Source organism: Vulpes vulpes, chromosome 13 (genome assembly GCF_048418805.1).
Source record: "Vulpes vulpes isolate BD-2025 chromosome 13, VulVul3, whole genome shotgun sequence".
Classification (NCBI taxonomy): Eukaryota; Metazoa; Chordata; class Mammalia; order Carnivora; family Canidae; genus Vulpes; species Vulpes vulpes.
In genome coordinates, this window is record NC_132792.1 from 113469738 (window position 1) to 113489828 (window position 20091).

A 20091-nucleotide genomic window follows, 5' to 3' on the forward strand; every position below is an offset into this window, starting at 1 on the left:
GTTGTATTTTTAACTTTTTGAGGAACCTCCATACTGTTTTCCAAAGTGGCTGCACTAGTTTGCATTCCTACCAACAATGTGAGAGGATTCCCATTTCTCCACAAACTCAACAATACCTGTAGTTTCTTGTGTTGTTGATTTTAGTTATTCTGACAGGTATGAGGTGATATCTCCTAGTAGTTGTGATTTGCATTTCCCTGATGATCAGTGATGTTGAGCATCTTTTCATGTGTCTGTTGGCCATCTGGATGTCTTCTTTGGAAAAAGGTCTATTCATGTCTTCTGCCCACTTTTAATTGGATTATTTGTATTTTGGGTGTTTAGTTTTATAAGTCCTTTATATATTTTGGATACTAACCCTTTATCCAAAGGGTTATAAGATGGGTTATAATGATATAAAAGGGTTATAATGATATAAAAGATATATCATTTGCAAATATCTTCTCCCATTCCATTGGTTTCCTTTAATTTTTAAATTTTTAAAAAATTTTCCAGACAGGAGAAGCCTTGTTGTTCTTTGTTGTCTTTCCCTTAGGCTGAGGGAGAAGCCAGCACAAAGTCTCTCTGGAGACCCAGGCCCCACAACTGTACCAGGAGGCAAGAGGGGCTAGGCTGTCAGGAAGCCATGCTCCAGTGTCTGGGTTGGAGAGAAATGTGCCTGCATCTTTTTAGTCTTGAAGCTTAAAGAGCCTGTTTGGTTGTGACCAGGGAACCAAGAGGAACCCTGTGCTGACTGTGAAGTCTCAGGCTCACATGGTCCAATAGGTACAGATGATGAGGGTCAGGAGGATGAAGATAGCCACAGAGAGCAGCATGTTCTTTTCCTTCGGTTCTCCTGCCAAAGCAACTTTAGCTCCTTCTCATAGTTGGAGGCTTTGTACATTGGGTTGCTTTTCTCCTTCTCCAGAGACTTCCTGGCCTCTTGAACTTAGCTTTGCCATGTAGAGCCTGGAGTTTATACCCTCCCGGTCTCCCTGACACTGCAACAGCTTCTCCTCTAGCCCATCTATCTCTAGAGCAATGTCCAGATTCTCCTGCTTCTTTTTGGTCCTGTTGCTTGCTGGGACTCCCCAATCATTATTAGATACTTATAGATTGCTTGTTTCCTTCACTATGCAAAAGGTTTTTATTTTGATGTAGTTCCAGTAGTTTTTTGTTGTTTTTTCTTTTTGCTTTTGTTTCCCTTGTGGCAGGAGACTATCTGGAAAGTTGCTACGGCTGATGTTGAAAAAGTTACTGCCTGGGTTCTCCTCTAGGATTTTTCTGGTTTCAAATCTCACATTAGGTCTTTAATCCATTTTGAATTTGTTTTTGTTTGGTGTAAGAAAGCAGTCTGATTTCATTCTTTTGCATGTTGGTATCCAGTTTTCCCAACATCATTTGTTTGTTATCTTGACTACCTTTTTTCCCATTGGATATTATTTCCAATATTATATGGATATTTTCCATATAATATGCTGTGGGTCCATTTCTGGGCTTTCTGTTCTGTTCCATTGATCTATGTGTCTATGAGTTGTATATTTTGATACTTGCTACATTAGAAACCAAAATTGAGAAAAAGTTAAAATATTTATTAAATAATTTATTGAAAGTAGCAATAATAATCCCAATATATGACAACATAAATGATGCATTTTTGTATGACATGTTCACTGGTTTCTCAATAATCTGGTAGACAAGATAACTCTTTGAGACTTTCTCCTCAGTATATAGCAACAACAAAGTCTTTTTCCTGTGTTTCTTCTCTCACATTGCTACCACACTCACCACACTTCTGACATCAGATGTGTGGAGTGTTTCTTGCCCCACATCAAAAAATTCTCTGTGACATCAACTGGGTGCCCTACAATTCACATTAATTCTGACATAACAGTAGTTAGTGCAAACCCCACAGATTAAGGGATTAGTTCCATAAGACTGCCCTCCTCATTTCAGAAGCCAGTTGCAAGTAATAGGTACCCAGGTTACTGACAACTGCCTGACTTAGCTACAAATTGGAGGTTCCCGTGACCTCTCGTTTGTACTCAATTATTTGCTAAAACAGCTCACAGAACTCAGAAAAACACATATATTTGCCAGTTTGTTATATAACAAAGGATATGATAACATTAGTATGTGAGACAAGATCTGGAAGTACAAGAACTTCTTACCCTGTAGAGTTAGGATATGTCACTCTCCCAGTATATGGATGCTTTCATAACCATATGAAAAGCCTGGAAGCTCCCCCAACCCCATAGTATTGGGATTTTTATGAAAGCTTTCTCAGTAGGCATGATTGATTATTAATTCCATTTCCAACCCCTCTCTCCTCTCTGGAAAATGGAGGAAAGGGCTTAAAATTCCAAGTTTAATCATGGATTGATCTTGCTGGTGACCAGCCTCCATCCAGAAACCATCCAGAAACTCACTCAGTTGTCTCAGAACAAAAGGTACCTAGCAAATTCCAAGGGATTTAGGAGTTCTGCATCAGGAACCAAGATCAAAGACAAAATATTAGGACAAAAGATGCTCATAGTGCCTTTATCACTTAGGAAATAATAAAGAGTTTTAGGAGCTCTATGATGGGAACTGGTAGAAAACTAAATGTTAGAACAAGAGGTTTTCCTAACATCCTTATTTACTAGTGATTTAGGAGCCTTGTTTCAGGAAGTGGGGATCTATCTTTCTATCTTATTATTTAGCACTCAGCCACCTCTGTGCTGGTTCATTTGACTCCTAAAAAAGAGACCAAAATGAAAAGGAGACAAATTATTTATAGGTTCAAAAACATGGGTGATCCCAACAAAGCCAGTCTGGTTACCACTACTGAGTACCCAATCTATCAGTATATACAGGAAGACTAGCTAATTATCTGCTGCCAGGACAGTTATATTAGAGACCACTCACTATGGACTGGCCAGTGATTCATCCTCATTTGAACTGCACTTATATTAGATATGTATTTGCATTGAATTCCTAACACACATCTGCCAACAATACTGACATTTTTCATGAGTGTCTTATTCACCACCCTAACATCCCAGACTACATAGCTTCTGATCAAGGCACTTATTTTGCAGCAAAAATGTCCAGTAATGAGCTTATGCAGATGCAATTCACTGTCTTCATCATCACTAAGAAAAAGTTGAACTGAAAAACAGTGATCTACCTTTGTGAGAAATTAGTTACAAGCCAATTAAGAGATATTTTCCAATATATGATGTTTCTTTCCAATAATCGAAGTACAGTGATGGAGAAACATAGGATGGAAGTGTGATATGCACTTCTCTGTACTACATACTAATAATTTGAATTCAGAAATTTCAGGTTTAGCAATCTTCATACCCAAGAAGGAACCTTTCTTTAGAATACAATACTTCATTTTAATTGGATATTTGAATTGCCACATAGCTATTTTTGGCTTCTCATGACATTGAGCCACCAGACATAGAAGGGGCAACCCTTCCATGCCCCCATGTCAGTTAGGGTACTTCATTTTTTATTTGTTTGTTTGTTTGTTTATTTTAGAGACGGAGCATGAACAGGGGGAGGGGCAGAGAGAGAGAGACTCTCAAGCAGGCTCCCCACTGAATGCAGAGCCTGCTGCCTCCGGGCTCAATCTCATGACCTTGAGATCATGACCTCAGCCAAAATCAAGTCAGATATTTAACTGACTGAGCCATCCAGGTATCCCATTACTAGCGTAATTATTAATAGAACTCTCATACTCAAAAGTTTCTCAGGTTAAGTATAAAGTGTATAGTGATCTTAATCACATTGTGAACCATCAGAGACTCAGATTCTTCAGGATTTGTGATACAGATTGTCCTACTAGTAAAAGACTCCTGATGAACTGGATATTGTTTGAGAACAAGTGGAATGTTGAATGAGCAGTGAAGAAAATAAGTTAAATATATCAACCCAGCTATGTGGCCAGCTGCAGAAATGAGAATTCTAGGACATACCTGTTATCTTTTTTATTCTCTCTCCTTCTCTCTATCCAGTTATCCATCTAAATATGTATCTATAGACCTATATCTCTCTCTATATAAGAATAGTGTGACATGTATAGGTAGCATATTATCTATAATATCTTAATTATATATAGATCTTCATATGCAAATAGATTTATTTATTTATTTATTTAATATTTTTTATTTATTCATGAGAATACACAGAGAGGAGAGAGAGAGAGGCAGAGACACAGGCAGAGGGAGGAGCAGGCTCCACACACCGGGAGCCCGATGTGAGACTCGATCCCGGGTCTCCAGGATTGCGCCCTGGGCCAAAGGCAGGCGCCAAACCGCTGCGCCACCCAGGGATCCCCTGCAAATAGATTTAGATAATAAATTATCTTATATATATGTGTGTGTATATGTATGTGTGTATAATTTATTTTTTCCTACCATTTTCATATGGCAGGGTGATTGCGACTAACTATAACTTAATGCAAACTTTACTGGTTATAAAGACAGGATGGAAGTTAATTCCAGTTCCTGGAAGGAATAATATAGATGGAGCTTGGGCCATCCATTTGTAGGAGAAGGTAAATGAATTTTCATTTATTTGAAGATTTGCATTCTGTCAGGAAGTAGGTTCTTGCTGCTATTGTTAATTATTGAAAAATTAAGTATGGGAAGAAGTGTGGGGAAGTTCTTAAATATGTAGAGATATGTATATGTGGAAAGAGAAACATATGGTTTTTTTGTCTCTTACAGTTACTTATAAACTAAATGAACTTAGCAGAACTTAATTAAAACAAAGATAGTGATTATTAATGGCCTGTATTTTTTTACTCATCTTAACAAAGAATTTGCTAATATGGTTCTATTCTGTGGCCTAGAACATAAAAAATGTGCATAATAAAAGACATCACAAAAATCTATGGTGGGTAAGGAAAGGAAGAAGAGAAATCTACAAGTAACATGATTTTGCTCTAATGGCTGAAGTTTCCCCTAAAGGAGTTTACCTTCTTTGATGGATTTGAATAGGGGAGCTATACATGGGCTTGAATGCAATTTGGACATCCTATGTGATGTCAATCACACCTAAGCTAAGTAAACCCCCAAATGTTCTATTTCAATATCTCTATTGCTAATTGCTCTGTGGAGTGACATATGAGACATGAAGAGTCCTGGTGTTGTTACAAACTTAGCTGGGCATAGCTAAAGGGAAAGAATAACCTAATTTGAACATTGACATCAGAATTAAGCGAGGAATGAAAGCAAATTCTGGGTAGGGTCACTTTCTGGTGAGTGCTGAAAACAGAAGGAGCTAGTATAAAGTTTAGAATCCTGAAATGAGAAACAATGACAGCAAATTATCCCTCAGTTCAGATAATAGTATCATTTTAATGAAATCCAAAGAATTAATATGTACAGAATAGTTCTCTTGACAAAGCAGAATTAAATGCTAAATTAGTAAGAAAAGAATACATGAAAAAAGAGCAAAGCACAAACATTTGGGGAAAAAAACCAAAAACCCGAAACACTCCCAAATATCCACTAGGTCAAAGATTACATTATAGAGGAATTTTTCCAAAGTATTTTCAACTGAATGATTTCAACTGCCTTAATTTTTTTAAACAGCTTTACTGTAGTATAACTGAACAGTAATTTGTTAGGTAAAACCAGAGCAGCATTTAGTCTTGGGCTAATTATTTCTCATTATTGAAGCAAGACCCTTCTGGGTTTTTTTACCCAATGTCCTGTTGAAGCATGTAGATTTCCAGGATGACTTAGAGGAACAAGTGTGATTCTTCTACCTGTGTCAGCACCAGTCACTCTTGCCTTCCTGATGTTGGATAGTTTCCTCACACAGATTCACTGAGCAACTCTCCACTGAATACATGAGGGGAGTCCTCTGCAGACCTCCAAAGTTCTCTCCCTCTGAAGTTCTTTTTTCTCTTGCTGTGAACTTCAGCCACTGCAGCCTCCCTGGACCTCTCAGATCTGTCTCAACTCAGGGAATTCACTGGACTTGGCATCGGTTCCACCTTTTCAGTGCTGTGAATTAGAAAGTATCCAGGGCAGTCAGCTGGGACATTCATTTTCTTTTCCATTTCATGAGGATTCCTGCACCTTCAATGCTGATCTGCAGTGTCTTAAAAGTTATTATTTCATATATTTTGCCATTAGGATGGGGAAGTACAGTTTTTTCAGGTGATAAGGTAAACACTATCCCTAGTACATTAAATTGGTTAGAAGTAGTTTCCATTAGTTTTAACTAAATAAAAAATTAATTACTAACTCGATGCAAAATTTTGTATTGTGTACTGCTGATTCAAAACAATTTTAAGATATGTTCAAGAAAAAAGGTACATTCAAGAAGCTTACTCTCTTGTAAGGAATATAAAACATGAAGATTAATCATTGAAATGCAAAGGTCAAAAAGAATAAGCACCAAATCAATTGGATAAAGGGCTATGAAAGTTTGGATATGAACTATACAATAATAGTTCATATCCAATAGTTCATAATAATAGTTCATATCAATGCAGCTGAGAATACAGCTCACAGCATTAAGGAAAGTTTGATCGACAAAAACACTTTTGTGATGAATGGAAACTGTAGGACAACCAGAAGAGGTGAAATGGTGGTAGTTACAAAGTAAAGATAGACTGGTATAAAGCCAGGAAAAATGTCAGGTACCAGACAAAAGAGCAGCAAATTCTATCAAACATTTATGAAAGAAGTAGTAAAAGTTTTTTAACAAACTCTTTGAGAAAATACAGGACGAGGGAACCCTTCCCAACTCATTTTATGAGATAATTATAACCCTGATACCAAAACCTGACAAGACACTACAACAAAAGAATATCACAAACTAATATACGTCATGAACATTGACACAATAATCCTCAAAACTTTACTAGCAAATTAAATCCAGCAACATATAAAAAAATACTTCCTGATCAGTGTTGTATACCCCAGAAATGCAAGATTTATTCAACCTTTGAAAAATCAATTAATGTAATTTACTGCATTAATATAAAAAAGGAAAACTTATATTAGTTTCTCAACAGATCCAGAAAAAACAGTTGACAAGATTCAACACACACTTGTGATGAAAATACTCAAGAAGCCAAGAAAATATCTCAATCTGATAAAGGTCATCTAAAACTCCTTTAGCCTATAACATTCTAGGGAATGAAAAACAGAACACTTTATCCATATGAAAGGGAAGAAAGAATGGAATATGAATGGTCATTAAGCATATATGAATGTGTTCAATACTATTAGTTATCTGGGAAATGTAAATTAAAATCACAATGAGAGTGGGGCATCTAGGTGGCTCAGTCGGTTAAGCATCCAACTCTTTCTTTTTTTTCCTTGTTTTTTTAAATTTAAGTTCGATTAAATTTACATTAAACATATAATGTATTGCTAATTTCAAGGGTAGAGGGTAGTAATTCACCAGTCTTATATAATACCCAGTGCTCATTACATCACATGCCCTTTAATGTCCATCACCCAATTACTCCATCCTCCCCTCCAGTGATCCTTAGTTTGTTCCCTATGATTAAGAGTCTCTTAAGGTTTGTCTCCCTCTCTAATTTCATACTGTTTTATTTTTTCCTCTCTTCCTCTATTATCCTGTTTTGTTTCCTAAATTCCACATATGAGTGAGATCATATCATAATTGTCTTTCTTTGATTGACTTATTTTGCTCAGCATAATACCCTCTAGTTTCATTCATATCATTGCAAATGGCAAGATTTCATTTTTTTAAATGGTTGAGTAGTATCCCATTGTATATATACCATATTTTCTTTAACTGTTCATCTATGGATAGATGTTTCAGCTCTTTCCATAGTTTGGCTATTGTGGACCTTACAGTATAAACATTGGGGTTCAGGTACCCCCCACTCCATTGGTATCTTTGGGGTAAATACCAGTAGTGCAATTGCTGGCCATAGGGTAGCTCTGTTTTCAACTTTTTGAGAAACCCCCATACTGTTTTCCAGAGTGGCTGTACCAGCTTTCATTCCCACCAACCATATAAGAGGATTCCCCTTCTCCACATCCTCACCAACATCTGTTGTTTCCTGACTTGTTAATTTTAGCCATTACGACTGGTGTGACATGGTATCACATTGTGATTTTGACTTGTGTCTCCCTGATGCCAAGTGATGTTGAGCATTTTTCATGTATCTTTTGGCCCTTTTTATGTCTTCTTTGGAGAAATTTCTGTTCATGTTGTCTGCCCATTTCTTGATTGGATTATTTGTTCTTTGGGCGTTGGGTTTGATAAATTCATTATAGATTTTCAATACTAGCCTTTTATCTGATAAGACATTTGCTAATATCTTCTCCCATTCTGTTGGTTGTCTGGTTTTGTCGACTGTTTCCTTTGCTGTGCAAAAGTTTTTTATCTTGATGAAGTCCCAGAAGTTCATTTTTGCTGTGGTTGCCCTTGCCTTTGGAAATGTGTTTAGCAAGAAGTTGCTGTTGCTGAGGTCACAGAGGTTGCTCCCTATGTTCTCCTCTAGGATTTTGATGTATTCCTGTCTCATATTTAGGTCTTTCATCCATTTGGAGTCTATTTTTGTGTATGGTGTAAGGAAGGAAGTGGTCTAGTTTCAGTCTTTTACATGTAGCTGTCCAATTTTCCCAGCACCATTTGTTGAAGAGACTATCTTTTTTCCATTGAATATTCTTTCCTGTTTTGTCAAAGATTGACTGTAGAGTTGAGGGTCCATTTCTGGGTTTTCTGTTCTGTTTCATTGGTCTCTGCATCTGCTTCTGTACCAGTACCATACTGTCTTGATGATTACAGCTTTGTAATAGAGCTTTAAGTTGTGATGCCACTGGCTTTGGTTTTCTTTTCCAACTTTCCTTTGGTATATGGGGTCTTTTCTTGTTCCATACAAATTTTAGGATTATTTGTTCCAGCTCTGTGAAAAAAGTAGATGAATTTTGATAAGAATTGCATTGAATGTATGCAATGGCAGCACAGACATTTTCACAATATTTATTCTTCCAATTCATGAGCATGGAATGATTTTCCATTTCTTTGTCTTCCTCAATTTCTTTCATGTGTGTTTTATAGTTTTCTGAGTACAGATCCTTTGCCTTTTTAGTTAGATTTATTCCTAGGTATCTTATGGTGTTTGGTGCAATTATAAATGTGACCAACTCCTTAATTTCTCCTTCTGTTTCATTGTTAGTGTATAGAAATGCAGCTGACTTCTGTACATTGATTTTATATCCTGCCACTTTGCTTAATTCAAGCATACAACTCTTGATTTCAGCTCAGATCATGATCTGAGGGATGAGATCGAGCCCCACATCAGACTCCGTGCTCAGTGGGGAGTATACTTGAGATTCTCTCTTTTTCACTCTGTCTCTCCCCCTCTTCCCTACCCTTTTACCTCATTCTCTCTCTAAAATAAATAAATCTTTTAAAAAATAAAATAAAATCAGGGATCCCTGGGGTGGCGCAGCGGTTTAGCGCCTGCCTTTGGCCCAGGGCGCGATCCTGGAGACCCAGGATCGAATCCCACGTCGGGCTCTCGGTGCATGGAGCCTGCTTCTCCCTCTGCCTATGTCTCTGCCTCTCTCTCCCTCTCTCTCTGTGACTATCATAAATAAATAAAAATTAAAAAAAATAAATAAAAATAAAATCAACGAGGTAGCATTACACAACCACCAGAATTGCTAAAGCTATAAAGCAACACAAACCCAAATTATGAAGGTAGGAAGGCATTGGGACTCTACTAGCGGTAGAGTTGGGACTCTCAGTGGCAAAACCACTTTGGTAAATAAAGAGTTAGCTGGTTTCCTGAGAAGTTACACCTACCCTGTGATCCAGCAATTCCATTCTCATGTATTTATCTGCCAGAATTGAAAATGTATGTTTGCACAAAGATTTGCTGATGGTTGTTCATAGCAGCTTTATTTATAATGGCCAGAACTTAAAACAACTCAAGTGTCTATCAATAGGGGAATGAATAAACAAATTATAGTATGTTCATACAGGGGAATAATACTCAGCAATAAAAAGAGCCTATTGATCAATGAAACACCATTGACAAATATGCTGAGTGAAAGCAAGCTGGACACAAAAGGATACATGCTCTAATAACTCATGTGTATGAAGTATAGAACAGGTAAAGCTAATTTGCAGTGTTAGAATGCTGAGCAGTTTTTGGTGAGCATACTAGGAGGGGAATAAAGGAGCTTTCAAAGGTGGTAGAAATGTTTCATATCATGATAGCAGTGTGAATTATACAGTTGTAAGCATTTATCAAAATTCATTGAATTATACAGTTAAAATCAATGCACCTCACTTTTGTAAATTTTACCTCATTTAAAAAAACTAATGGAAAAATGATACAAATATTTTCATGAGTGTTAACATTTATTAACAGAATATACATATGTATGTATATATGTGTGTATGTGTATATATATCAGATGTCTGATATATTCCCAAGAAAGTGAAGAAGAAGTTCTATATTTGACAGAAGCCTGTGACAGTACTTTCAGACATAAAGAAGTGCAGGATGCCAAATTTTGTTTATAGAAATTCTTGAGAACCAAGCAGAAGATTTATGTTACAATACTCTATCAAAATAAGACCCACAGATGCTTTTTGAACAGGAAGTATCATGTTAAAGCAATGGTTTTAGATAAGTATATGCAGTTGCAAGGGTGTGTGTAGAAACTAGAATTAGGTTGTGGTAGGAAGGGATTGCTGCTCTACAAAACTACAGCACATGGCTGCCTGTAAAGGAAACCAGTTGCTGGACAACTTTGCAGGCTGCAAAGTCAAAGGCCAAGGAAACAGTGCAGTGTATGAGCATCATGGAGCATAAACAAGTCCAAGGACATTCTTTCAGTGAGTGAAGGACTCTATTTATTATTGAAATCTGGAAAAAGGATGGGTAATGGACTAAAGCCAGGGAGTATTCACACGGGAGCAGCCAGTCTATATCTTAACAACATAAGCATTGAATTAGCCTGAAGGCACAGAGTCAACACCCAATTACTGAGGAAAGTGCAAAGAGAAGAGACATTGCAGTGCATTGAATGTAAATGCCTAATAAATAGAGATGCCCTTGCCTATTCTAAAGACGCAATTAAGGACCTTCAGTTCCAGGAGCCACATGCTCTGGAATTAAAATCTTGTTTCTTTTTTCCCCCCTACAGATGGTAGATATTCCTGCGCAAGCTTTATTCTAATACATTTTAGAAAGAGATTCAGGTCACCATTGAATCCATAGACAAGTACGGAGTATGTCTCAATAAAGTTAATTCTATGTGTATATAGGAGACAGAGGGTTGAGTACAATGATAATAATCAAGATTATCCCTCCCTGAAAATATAGATCTTATATTTCGGTTGAAGTGACAAAACTCAGAGGTAATGTGTTTTTTTAGAAACAAACTTACATAGCCACATGAGTTTGTCCTCCTAACCATCCCTTTGAAGCTGCATGTCTCTTTCATCATTGGACCATTATTGGACACCTTTAATAATTGTGCTCCCCAGAACCTGTCACTTCTGATGTTACTAAATATCTGAAGAAAGACAAATCTTGACTCTTTGAAGATGTCTTTGCTTTTTTTTTCTTAAAACAATGGATAGTTCCTTCAATATAGACATTTCAGATAAAAAGAAAAGTAATCCCACTATGATTTAAAAAAAAAAAAGTGAGGGAGAGGGAAAGGTGTTGATAGAAACCGCTTTCCTTGTATGGAATGTGTTCTGGCTCTGAAGAAAAATTCATTTTTTAAAAGGATTGAGGAACTGTGCTATCAACGTCTAGATGTTTCCAAATACCCAGCTGTTTGGCATTCTGCAGTTCCTTCATCAGGTTGATTGAACAGTGAGTGTTTCACTTTACATCTGCCTGTTTGCTGCTGTGTAAACACTGCCATTAGCTTTGTTATCATCACTCCTGTGATCTGACCAGGTAAATCAATCCTCACTTGCACAAGTCATTAATGTTTTATACTTTTCCAAGGATTCCTTATCTTCTGTGTTAGGACAGCCTTATTAGGTAGGTGTGTCAAGTGTGACTTGACCCAATTTCCAAAAGAGACATGATCAGGGCTTTGATGTCACTGACTGGTCACTTGTGCAGGTTAGGAAAGAGGGAGAGAGGATTGATTTCTACATCTGATTTCTACCATCTTCCCCTGGGGCTGTCTTCCAGGGAGTGTCATCTTAGGACAGGTCCTGTTCCACACTTGTGCTCCAAGGATTTTTCTCTCTGTGAAAGTTTCATCTCATCCTTTCTGAGAACTGATTTTTCCCTTTGTGTGAGAGAATATTTTCAACTACATCACCTATAGGCAGATAAATCATTTGAACTTATTGTTTTCTTATTTCATATTCTGATCTCTTTTTAAGTTGCTTCTGATTTTGCCATGGAATTACAAAATATTATTCCTTTTGACTTAGATATCTGAGTGAAGCGACACCCACGTTTATTATTCTGCTTAAGGGGAGAATTCCTTCTTGGGGGATGGATGACGAAGAAAATTTAAGGTTATGTTTTGGAGTTCGTTCTCTTGAGTAAAGGAGCACCAAACTCCTTTAAGACTTGTAAGAGTTTTGCAAGGAAAATCATATAATAGTTACCAACCACACCGGTGGCCTCTTGTTACTTCAGGAATAGACAAAAGTCACAGAGGAATGAAGTTGCTTGATCTAAGATCTCTTAGAATGGAACATACATAATTGGAAATATAAACTGAGTGCTTCTGGTGTGCTTCTCCTTTACTCCACCCTTTGATTTTCTGTGTGAGCCCGGTTCCTGTTCTCTACCATAGATTTGTTATAGGCACGGTTTTAAAATTTAATTTTGCTAAACCTGGCACATACATCTAGTAAATATTCAATTTAGTTCTTGAGAGTATTTTTAGTTAGCCACTGTACTCCTCCTTTAATGTCTAACTCTTTTGCCTAAATTTTCATTTAAACTTTTGCAATTCGTATCCTGTACATCATATAAGCTCTTTAAAAAGCAGCATGACAAAGCTTATTGACAGGGTGAGGGGATTTAGTTCTAATTCATGTTACTAGCTGAATATACACATAAGTTTAATTCCAAAATATACAGAGCTTTCCAAGTAGCAACCTAGTGATATAACATAACACTTCACTACCTTCATCTAACCTTGTAACCTTGAGGTATACCTCAAGCTGTACTATGAACACAGGAAGTACTCAGTGATTATACACTGCATCTGGTGGACAAAGCTTAAGGGAATAAAATTATTTCAAATAATAGTAAAACAGCTAAGATTTTACGAACACTGACTATGAGAGACTACTGTCCTCATGACAAGCCTACTTTTCCTTACAAAGATGAAAGTCAACTTGACCAATGTCACTATATTGTTAGGAGGTAACAGTCTTTCAGCTTTATACTCTGAAATACCTTCCTTTGAAGCCTCCCTCTTAGAATAGGGAATTCCAGCAGTACATCTGCTCAGGTTCTTACCTATTTCTAATAGTTTTCCCCCAATATTTTTATGGGAATTCAGAGGGCTTGTCCCTGATGCCCGAGTAATGGATCAGAGACAGAGAATTTGAATATAATTTATGAACTAAAGCAATGTTTTGTTTATCCATTTGAGAATTGTTTGTTAAGTACATACTATATTCCTGGCACATGTAGGTGAGCATTTATGAAAGGAAAGTGGGTATACAAATTGTCACAATGCAGTGCAGCCTGGGTTACCACAAACCAGAGGGGAACTTCAGTAGAGGATGGAATGAGATCTGGTGTGTCACGGAGGCTCTGTCTCTGCACTCAATGTCCTCTTTCATTCCCTTTAGCATTCTTTCCAAACTACTTCTAATTCTCCAAGGTGGCAACCTTGACTCTGCTCTTTTTATTTTCTCACTTTACTGCAAACTTCTACATCCTCTACTACAAGCATTTCAATCCTCTTCTTTCCCTCTGACCATCACTTTATCACTCCCAGTCATTTCCCATTTGTACTTCCCACTTATTCTTCCACCCTTGCTATGGACTATGGATAATAACCTTGTCCATCTCCTCCAGGTCCTCTAGGATTTGGCCTCATAATTATTTCTTCTGATTATTTCCCCTCAGAGTAGAAATATACCCAAGTATCCCATATGCTTAAAAACAAAAGACATGACAGCAACAACAAACTTTACCTAGCCAGCTGAGGTGTTACTTTAGTCTTTTTTTCTTCTCTAATAAGCATACTCAAAGAAGGCCTCTGATGGCTGCTGCCACTTCCCCATCCATTGCACTTTTAAATCAAGCTGTACTGAGACTCTTTTCTCATCAGTTCAAATTCAACGTTTTACTCTCAGCCTCCATTGTGTTTTACACTTCATCAACATTTGACTTTGACCCAATTCCTTCCTCTTACTGCCTTCATATTCCTAAAATCCATAAAATTTCTCTCAAGTGGTATTTTCCTGAATATGCTTATAATATATGCTCATCACTCTTTAAATATCATTGTAAATATTTTTCTCTACCCTAAATCAAACACTGATTCAGCTTAGAATGACTGGTCCTCTTATCTATCATTTATCATGCTGAAATTCTCTGCATCATTCAAGATCTAAAGTGAGTATCATCCACTCTGTAAACACCCTGTTTTCTCTTCACCAAAATTTAGTGCTTTCCTCTGTACTTCCATACCACTTAATAATATCTTTCACCTTCTGACTTCTGTTGTTGTTTCTTAAATTATGACACTTTACAAAAGTAGAGGAAAAAATATATAACAACACTTATGCTCCAACAAACACTAACATTTTTTTATATTTGTTTTAGATATATCTTTTAGGAAAAAACATATACATATGACAAAACCCTCCTTCTTTCCCAGAGAAAACCACTGTCCTAAAATGATTCTACTTAGAAGTAATAGACTATGTGTTCTGTGTTCTGAATGCCTACACGTATGTCTATATGTGTCTAATAAATATACATATGAGTGTGTGCATATATATTTTCGTGTATATATACACCCTTAAATACACAATATTGATGTCTGTGTTTAATTATTTCTATAAAGAGGTTCTGTACGTAGTACTTTGTAACTGGCTTTTTTGTGAAACCTATTTACTAATTAGTATAGGTTGATATGATAAAAGGGACCATTAATTTTAAATCTACATATGAATTCAATCACACCTACCCATTCCTGTATCAGTGGACATTAAAGATTCTGTTTGTTCCATTTTGCTATTACAAACATTGCTAGGATAAACATTTTGCACTTGTTTCTTTGTGTATATATAGAGATATTTTTGCATATATCTAGAGTGGCCACAAGGCTTTATATACTGATAGGAAGTTATTTGGTTGCTCTCCTCTATTCTTAATGTAGAGTTGATCTTTCTCATCTGAGTTTGTAGACACTTTCCTGGGAGTCATTAAGACAGTTCTTGATAGCTCTTTTCAGATCATCATTAGAAGCAAGTACCTCATGTATGAGACTGTGTCATAACTCTGTACATGAAAGGGGATTGCTGAATCAATATTGAATATTGCCAAAGGGATCTCCAAGTAGATTGATCCTATTCAAACTCCCACAAGAAATACATAAATATTCCCTTACTCCAGGTCATTGCCAAGAATTTATATAGTTAGACTTTTAATTGTTTTGCCTGGTGAATAATACAATTTACTAATCTTATTGGTTAGTAAATTACTCAGTAAGAATTTCACACAGGATAAGTGAAGATTAGCACTTTTGTATATATATTGGCAATAACTATCTGTATATTAAGAATTGTCTATCCAGGGGATTCCTGGGTGGCTCAGCGGTTGAGCATCTGCCTTTAGCCCGAGCAGGGCGTGATCCTGGAGTCCCGGGATAGAGTCCCACATTGGGTTCCCGGCATGGAGCCCGCTTCTCCCTCTGCCTATGTCTCTGTCTTTTTCTCTCTCTCTGTGTCTCTCATGAATAAATAAATAAATAAAAACTTAAAAAAAGAATTGTCTATCCATAATCTTTGTCAACTTACACTGTGCTATTGTTCACTACTGACTTCCAGAACTCCTGTGTAGAGTCTGTACTAACACTTCGTACCATGTACAAATATGTACTTCCCTCTGCGGTATATCTTTTCACGTTGGTATGTTGTCTTCTGTCATAGAAACCATTTTCATTTTAATGCAAATACATCAAAATATTTCCATATGATTAGGCATATGTAAGTAATTGTCTTGAATGTGATCATTCTGAAGATATATGCTTATAAGTTATCTTATGTATTTTCTAAAGTTTTGAATTATTTTACACTTAGGTTTTTAAGACATCTAGATTTTACTTTGTTAAGGTGTGAATGTATCTATTTGGGTTGGAGATAAAAGAATAGGAAAATAATGATAAATTATACTTTTATTTTATTTTAGTACATATCTCCATGAAGATTTTCCTTAAATAACAATGAGCATGTATTACTTTTATCCTTTTAATAAAAACGAGATTAATATCCAAACATTCATTTCTAAAGTCAGCAATATCAAGCACATTAACAATGTTGATTCTTGATACCCTGAAGAGAAGAAAAAAATTAAATACTATTCAATTGTAAGAGTTACACAACCACTAAAGAAAATTTTAGGGGTAAATTTTATGTGTAATTCCACCAATGGAGAAAAAAAAAGATCATCGTAAGCTGGTTAGTCTTTTTCAAGTAGCAGTGACAGTGAACAGAATAAGTCCTTCATGACTGAAATATAATTTTTTTTCTAAAAACTCTATTCATTTATATTGTGATAAATGTGAATGTTTTCCAGAAGAGGAGTCCAGGTCAGCTAAGTACTATATCATAGTTTGTTTGTTTGTTTGTTTGTTTGTTTGTTTGTTTTCCATCTACATTTTTTTCTATTCCTTGAGAACCGATGCAGTAGTTTGGGCATTTTTGGAAAAGCCAAAATTCTGAGTGGAGTGACCATACAATGTAGGTGCTCAACAGTTTTTTTTAGCTGATTAGAACTAAAATTCTGTGTATCCATAAACAACGGTATATTGAAGCAGGACATTGAGCTATCTCAGGCTAAGGATAAGAAGATTCAACTCTATAAGTAGTGATCTTTTTTTTATTGTTTTATAAATTCTTCTTTGTCCTTGTTCACAGTCTTGGAATTTAAATTACCTTCACTGCTTGAACCCCCACAATCCAGCTATATTATCCTTTTCTGGGATACTTCTTACTCACTTAGAAAACAAACATCTACTGCTCCTAATTTTCTGAAACTATATATAGATTCTTGACTTTTTGACCACACTCATTTGCTCCTGAAATAGACCTATAATAGAGTAGCTCCCAATTACATTCTACTATGTACAAAACTGTCTCATTTCTGTGGCTAGTTTTGTCAGGCATGTGTTTGCCAATTACTGTACTTTTCAGTGAAAAATAAAGACCTACTGATAAGGACAACAGTCTTTCTGCAATTAAAAAACAACAGCAGCAACAATAAAAAAATGGTAACTGGAAAAGTCTAGTTGTCTGTGGTCTTTGTTCAGGCATTTATCTTCTTACTTGATTTTACTTAAGTAAAATGAGAAGGATTGGATTACTTACTCTCCTAGACCATTCCTAGAACTAATATACTGTCACAACTACTCATTTAAGAGCTTGCTTTCATAATTTTCCATGTACCGTATGTTTACTTTACATTGTTATTGACATTATCCTTAAAACACTATTTCTCAGTTGTTTTCAGTGTAACATACAATTCCTAATTTATTGCAAATATTAGTTGTGTAAGATCAAATAGATCTTTTGCTTTTAAAGGTCATGCCCCCATGCCAAATTCCTTCATTTCACAAATACCTTCCTGTAGGAGGTCGTTTATTCATGGAGATCTGGCCAGTTATTCCAACAGAGACAGATAGATCCAAATAAGCTATTTACAATTACACAATCACCAAGAATAAGTTACCTGCTGCACTCTTGCACAATCTTCATATATTCTTTTCTGATTGTTTCCCCAAACTCAATACAAGTTTTCTGTTAAATATAAGCAGCTGGAGTTGAATTGAATATTAATTTATAAACACAAATTATGCAGAAATAGAACTACTATATTTTTATTATTTGACAAGGTAACTCTTCTGTCTTAGCTACAATACCTTTGAAGGGAAAAAAACAAGGAATTTTTACAGAGTGACATTCCTTCATAAAACACCTCATGATTTCTCATAGTTTTTATACTATGGATGAAATAGGGTTTTTTAAATGTCTTTCTTATGCATTCGGACATACATAAAAATGCATGTTGATTTTAAGTGACATAGAAATGAATTCTTTATTTTAAAGTATAGTATTACAAAAGTTCCACAACATTTGACATAGAAAATATTTAATTTCCTTTGATAAAAAGAGTACATGCATGAATGAAGAGCTTTAGTATGTTCAAAAGTAGAAAGAATTAAGTATCCTAAAACTCTGTTTTCACTAACTTAATCTGTAACTTTGATACATATCAAAAATAATTGTGAAAGAATAGTTTATGCAGTAAATCAGCTGATTCCAAATATAATATGGAAGATCACAGAGTCTTTCGAATGCAGGGAAACAAAAAGGGAGGGCTTCTCAAACTGTCAAGAGTTATAATAAAGCTGCATAAGTTATTTGTTATTGGCAATAGGAAGCAAAATCAAGCACTGGACAAAGTAGAGGACATAATAGTAAATCCACATAGTATGGATTTTGCATATTTGATAAAATATCAAAATATCTCTTACATCAGTAAGAGAAATTATAGACTATTCTGATAAAATAGACAGACCAGTGGGAAAAACACAAGTATATCCTTAATCATATATACAAGAATAAGTTCCAGATGGATTGATATCTAAACACAAAAATAAAATTTCTTAAAGAAGAAAATATAAAATAACTTTATAACCTCAGATAGGGATTTATGAAAACAAGATGCAAAATATTATATAATGCAAAATTTCACATTTTTATAACATAAAAATATAATTCTTAAGTACAACAAAAGATCATACCTGATTTAAAATGCAAGCTACATGCAAGGGAAATGCATTTACAGTGTACTCATATGGCAAAATATTAGAATCCACAACATATTTTTAACTCTTTGAGGAACCTCCACACAGTTTTCCAGAGTGGCTGCACCAGTTCCCATTCCCACCAACAGTGTAAGAGGCTTCCCTTTTCTCCGCATCCTCTCCAACATTTGTGGTTTCCTGCCTTGTTAATTTTCCCCATTCTCACTGGTGTGAGGTGGTATCTCATTGTGGTTTGGATTTGTATTTCCCTGATGGCAAGTGATGCAGAGCATTTTCTCATGTGCATGTTGGCCATGTCCATGTCTTCCTCTGTGAGATTTCTCTTCATGTCTTTTGCCCATTTCATGATTGGATTGTTTGTTTCTTTGGTGTTGAGTTTATTAAGTTCTTTATAGATTTTGGAAACTAGCCCTTTATCTGATATGTCATTTGCAAATATCTTCTCCCATTCTGTAGGTTGTCTTTTAGTTTTGTTGACTGTATCCTTTGCTGTGCAAAAGCTTCTTATCTTGATGAAGTCCCAATAGTTCATTTTTGCTTTTGTGGATGTATCTTGCAAGAAGTTACTGTGGCCGAGTTCAAAGAGGGTGTTGCCTGTGTTCTCCTCTAGGATTTTGATGGACTCTTGTCTCACATTTAGATCTCTCATCCATTTTGAGTTTATCTTTGTGTATGGAGAAAGAGAGTGGTCCAGTTTCATTCTTCTGCATGTGGATGTCCAATTTTCCCAACACCATTTATTGAAGAGACTGTCTTTCTTCCAATGGATAGTCTTTCCTCCTTTATCGAATATTAGATGACCGTACATTTCAGGGTCCACTTCTGGGTTCTCTATTCTGTTCCATTGATCTATGTGTCTGTTTTTGTGCCAGTACCACACTGTCTTGATGACCACAGCTTTGTAGTACAAGCTGAAATCTGGCATTGTGATGCCCCCAGCTATGGTTAAAAATAGACCTGCCCTATGACCCAGCAATTGCACAGTTGGGGATTTACCCCAAAGATTCAGATGCAATGAAACGCTGGGACACCTGCACCCCGATGTTTATAGCAGCAATGTCCACAATAGCCAAACTGTGGAAGGAGCCTCGGTGTCCATCGAAAGATG

The 20091-nt window shown here is 36.0% G+C and overlaps 1 pseudogene; it reads right to left on the reverse strand.

Moving 5' to 3' along the window:
- Positions 1 to 749: 749 nt before the first annotated feature.
- The window catches only part of LOC112918787 (coiled-coil domain-containing protein 167 pseudogene), a 180048-nt pseudogene continuing 160706 nt past the window's right edge, over positions 750 to 20091 (reverse strand).